The sequence below is a fragment of the Bacillus rossius genome, chromosome 2, assembly GCF_032445375.1.
Source record: "Bacillus rossius redtenbacheri isolate Brsri chromosome 2, Brsri_v3, whole genome shotgun sequence".
Taxonomy (NCBI): Eukaryota; Metazoa; Arthropoda; class Insecta; order Phasmatodea; family Bacillidae; genus Bacillus; species Bacillus rossius.
Genome location: NC_086331.1, coordinates 30596044 through 30602043, shown reverse-complemented (window position 1 = coordinate 30602043; position 6000 = coordinate 30596044).

The window sequence follows — 6000 nt, the reverse complement described above, 5'->3', positions numbered from 1 at the left end:
GTGTCACCACAGTCTTCAATCATGTCAGCACCACAAACTTGATCAGGATAATTTATTTTATTACGTCGTTTCCATCGTTTTGGTCTCAGACCGCCATCACAGTCTTCGATCTTGCCTGCTTTAGGTGCTTCAGTACAGTACTCAATCATGTCAGCCTCAGATGTGTCACCACAATCTTCAATCATGCACGCTTCAGATGATTCATCATAGTCTTCGACCTTGTAAGCTTCAGATGGTTCTCCATCTTTCTCATTTTCATGGAGACGACTAGATATTGGAGTAAATATATTTTCATTTCTAATGTGGTTACAACTTCCTTCGTTTGTTTTAGATTTTAAATTATTATCTTGATCTAGATCAGTAATTTTAGCATTAGCTTTTTCGCCTTCGTTCCTCTTCCGCGATGTTGTAGCCCAGTCTTCGTTATCTTTATTCATCTTAATTGTACAGGTCTTGTAATGTCTATCCAAGTAATATCTTCTACCAAAGGATTTCTGACACTGACTGCAATGAAATGGTTTTTGACAAGGACCCAAATTACACTCGCTTCTCTCATGTCGTTTAGCATTCTTTCTCAAGGTAAACACCTTGCTACAGTATCTACAGTGATGACGTTTCGATACAGCGTCAGATCCTAAATCGGAATTCATATTAGTTACCGAGACTAATGCCAGATGCAAACTAAGAGTTTTAAATTAGATATATTACTTAAATAGAATTTTTTAATTATTTCATCAGCGAGAATTAATTTATCTCATTCAAAGGTACTTTTTGCAAGTAGTTCTGCTTTTCAACAACAGATGTCGCCACATGTTACTTGCAGGTAAATAATATTTAGTTCTTTTATGCGGGATGCGGGATGCTCACTAACGATCGAAATAGAACGATGGCTTCGCTAGACTCCAAGGAGAAGGAAGTTCGTCCATCCTGTTAGTGCTTCTTAGATTTCTCAGAAATTATTTGACTGAGTAATGATAATTTTTTTTTTTAATTTCCGCCTGATAAAAATATTACAAGTAATGATTGAGTAGCAGAAGTTCACTAATTATATGCAACCTTGAATAAAAAATGACATGCTTCATTAAGTAAAAAAATCCTTCATGCAGAGATAAATTCCTCATCAGTAACCAGAAGCACTCGGAGAAAACCATCAGATGTATAGTCAGGAATAATCAGAAGCACCCAGTGAAAACCATCAAAATATTGTCAAGAATAATCAGGAGCACACGGAGAAATCCATCAAAATATTGTCAAGAATAATCAGGAGCACACGGAGAAATCCACCATAATACTGTCAAGAATAAACGGGAGCACACGGAGAAAACCGCCATAATATTGACAAGAATAATCGGAAGCACACGGAGAAAACCGCCACAAGTTTTCTTTGATATAATAAAATTTCAGGAAAAAATAATAAAAAATAAATTAATAAAAAATTAAAAAAAATAAAATAAAAAATACATAAACAGATTCTGCTAGCTTGTGAACTTCTCATTGTTGAGCAAAGATATAGTTCTAGTACAAGACAGAATTTTATGTATTTTTTATTTTATTTTTTTAAATTTTTTATTAATTTATTTTTTATTATTTTTTAACCTGAAATTTTATGATATCAAAGAAAACTTGTGGCGGTTTTCTCCGTGTGCTTCCGATTATTCTTGTCAATATTATGGCGGTTTTCTCCGTGTGCTCCCGTTTATTCTTGACAGTATTATGGTGGATTTCTCCGTGTGCTCCTGATTATTCTTGACAATATTTTGATGGATTTCTCCGTGTGCTCCTGATTATTCTTGACAATATTTTGATGGTTTTCACTGGGTGCTTCTGATTATTCCTGACTATACATCTGATGGTTTTCTCCGAGTGCTTCTGGTTACTGATGAGGAATTTATCTCTGCATGAAGGATTTTTTTACTTAATGAAGCATGTCATTTTTTTATTCAAGGTTGCATATAATTAGTGAACTTCTGCTACTCAATCATTACTTGTAATATTTTTATCAGGCGGAAATTAAAAAAAAAAATTATCATTACTCAGTCAAATAATTTCTGAGAAATCTAAGAAGCACTAACAGGATGGACGAACTTCCTTCTCCATGGAGTCTAGCGAAGCCATCGTTCTATTTCGATCGTTAGTGAGCATCCCGCATCCCGCATAAAAGAACTAAATATTATTTACCTGCAAGTAACATGTGGCGACATCTGTTGTTGAAAAGCAGAACTACTTGCAAAAAGTACCTTTGAATGAGATAAATTAATTCTCGCTGATGAAATAATTAAAAAATTCTATTTAAGTAATATATCTAATTTAAAACTCTTAGTGTGCATCTGGCATTAGTCTCAGTAACTAATATGAATCCTGATTCGGGATTTGTTGCTGTATCGAAACGTCATCACTGCAGATACTGTAGCAAGGTGTTTACCTTGAGAAAGAATGCTAAACGACATGAGAGAAGCGAGTGTAATTTGGGTCCTTGTCAAAAACCATTTCATTGCAGTCAGTGTCAGAAATCCTTTGGTAGAAGATATTACTTGGATAGACATTACAAGACCTGTACAATTAAGATGAATAAAGATAACGAAGACTGGGCTACAACATCGCGGAAGAGGAACGAAGGCGAAAAAGCTAATGCTAAAATTACTGATCTAGATCAAGATAATAATTTAAAATCTAAAACAAACGAAGGAAGTTGTAACCACATTAGAAATGAAAATATATTTACTCCAATATCTAGTCGTTTCCATGAAAATGAGAAAGATGGAGAACCATCTGAAGCTCACAAGGTCGAAGACTATGATGAATCATCTGAAGCGTGCATGATTGAAGATTGTGGTGACACATCTGAGGCTGACATGATTGAGTACTGTACTGAAGCACCTAAAGCAGGCAAGATCGAAGACTGTGATGGCGGTCTGAGACCAAAACGATGGAAACGACGTAATAAAATAAATTATCCTGATCAAGTTTGTGGTGCTGACATGATTGAAGACTGTGGTGACACATCAGAAGCTGGCGTGAACGAAGACTGTGCTGACACATCTAAGGCTGACATGATTGAGTACTGTACTGAATCACCTAAAGCAGGCAAGATCGAAGACTGTGATGGCGGTCTGAGACCAAAACGATGGAAACGACGTAATAAAATAAATTATCCTGATCAAGTTTGTGGTGCTGACATGATTGAAGACTGTGGTGACACATCAGAAGCTGGCGTGAACGAAGACTGTGCTGACACATCTAAGGCTGACATGATTGAGTACTGTGCTGAAGCACCAAAAGCATGCAAGAGCGAAGACTGTGATGGTGGTTTGAGACCAAAACGATGGAAACGTCGTAATAAAATAAATTATCCTGATCAAGCTTGTGATAATCACTGTCACGATGACGAAAGTGACCTTGAGGTTGGTGTTAAAACGATAGACACCAGAGATAATAATATTTATTATAAACATGCAAGGATGATGAACGCAGCAGAAGAGTTTGATTATACCTCATGGGAAGATCCTAACATATTGGTTGACAGGCTACGACTACTACATGGATCTCTTTGTGCAGGAAACTATTCGAACATTAAAGAAATATCCTTCATACTCAAAGAACTGAGGGAAGCTGGCTACATACAATAATGGCTTAAATTAAATGTGTATAAACTTGAAGATAAATTAATATATTTTCTTTCCAAATGGTATCTACCATTTATCGAAATCTGATTTCTAAATAAAACTTATAACTTAAAGGTGCAAAATACGTTACCACTGCCAGTCAAAATGTATACTAATAAAGACATGTTAGTAACCATGCCAAGTTCGATAAGAAAAGTAATTGGAATCAGTTGGAATCAATTGAAGATGGAGCTCTTGGAACAATTGGAGCCTTTTGAAGCATTTGGAGCCTTTTGGAGCTGTTGGAGCATTTGGAGCCATTTGGAGCATTTGGAGCCATTTGGAGCATTTGGAGGCCGTTTGGAGCAATTGGAGCCTTTTGAAGCATTTGGAGCCTTTTGGAGCATTTGGAGCATTTGGAGCATTTGGAGACATTTGGAGTATTTGGAGCCGTTTGGAGCATTTGGAGCTGTTTGGAGCATTTGGAGACATTTGGAGCATTTGGAGCCGTTTGGAGCATTTGGAGCAATTTGGAGCATTTGGAGCAATTTGGAGCCGTTTGGAGCATTTGGAGCCTTTTGGAGACATTTGGAGCATTTGGAGCCGTTTGGAGCATTTGGAGACATTTGGAGCATTTGGAGCCGTTTGGAGCATTTGGAGCTGTTTGGAGCATTTGGAGCCGTTTGGAACATTTGGAGCAATTTGGAGCATTTGGAGCCGTTTGGAGCATTTGGAGCAATTTGGAGACATTTGGAGCATTTGGAGCCGTTTGGAGCATTTGGAGCCATTTGGAGCTGTCAAGCATTTGGAGGCTGTCAAGCATTTGGAGGCCGTTTGGAGCATTTGGAGCCATTTGGAGCTGTGTTAAGCATTTGGTGGTTATTGGAGCATTTGGAGCCTTTTTTTGGAGCTGTTGGAGCATTTGGAGCCTTTTGAAGCATTTGGAGCCATTTGGAGCTAAGAAGTAGTCGATGCACGTCTATGCAGGGCTAAATGTTTATAAGATTGCTGGCTTTCGCAAGTGATTCTGTAGTAGGATAGAAATTGTGTAATAAATATTATGTTTGTAAAAGACTTTGAGGTGTTTTATTTCTCGAACCTTACACTTTTCTGGTACTTTTTTAAAATTAAAGTTGATTTGTATCGGCCAGGGATCGAACCAAGGACCTTAGTCGATTTAATCAATCAGTATATAGATTACAAATTTATTTAATGAATTTTGAACTTTTTCACGAATCTCTAACATTACAATTATGAATTTACAATATGGTGGTCTTGATGTCTGATAGGATGATGTTAGTAGAGGTTTTAAAGTCTCTTTAAGAATGATGAACATGGTATATTGAAATTATTATTTTTTCATAAAATTAAACATTATTGCATCGCTCGGGTATCGAACCGAGGACGGGAGCGGATCGAATCAATATGTAAGTTAATGAGTGATTTATTTAATGAATTTTGGATTTTTTTCCCGCTTTTCTAGCTACATTATTACATGATTTCAAGATGGCGTCCGAATTTCAATATGGCGGGGGCACCTCGGTAATAAATGATTACTGCACTGTAGCAGGTTAGAATAAAATTAACCAGATGGAAATGTACTCCATAATACAAGTACACACACAAGATGGAGTACCCTGGCAGGTGGTAGCTCCTGGTAGCATGTACTGAACATAAAATGTCGGATCCATGATGGTCGACAAGGACAAAGTCAAATTTCAAGGACAAAGTCAAATTTCAATGTCACGGTCAAATTTCAAGGTCAAGGTCAATTTTTAAGGTCAAGGTCAAATTTCAAGGTCAAAGTTCAAGGTCAAGGTCAAAGTTCAAGGTCAAATTTCAAGGTCAAGGACAAAGTTCATGGTCAAGGTCAAAGTTCAATGTCAACAGTTGAGGACAAAGGTATGGTGAACATAAAATTATACTACATGGTATCGGCACACTCTAGCAGATGAAAACAAGATGACGGTCTCCAGCGGATGAATACAAGATGGCGGACATGATGTCATACCAGTTGATGATATATACCTTGGTACTGGAGGTGGTAGATCAGTCTAGGTAGCTTTCATGGAGGAAGGATCAACCGTTTACTCTCGCCGGGAATCGAACCAAGGACGTACATCGATATAATCAAACAGAATTCAAATACGTTAATTTTTTGATGAATTTTGGAGTTTTTTTCATTAAAATCGGATAATAAATAAAGATTTTAAAGATGGCGGCCGTAACGTAAATTGCAACGGTGACGTCATCATCCAATATGGCTGTCATGGCATCCTAGTTTTCAAGGTCATGACCTCGGCGGCTTAGAGCGGCTAGCTCTTAGGAGTTTTAAGCCGCTTTTAGGAATTTGGGTTCTTTCTAGGGCAAAACGACTTTTGAGGATTTTCGAAATCCT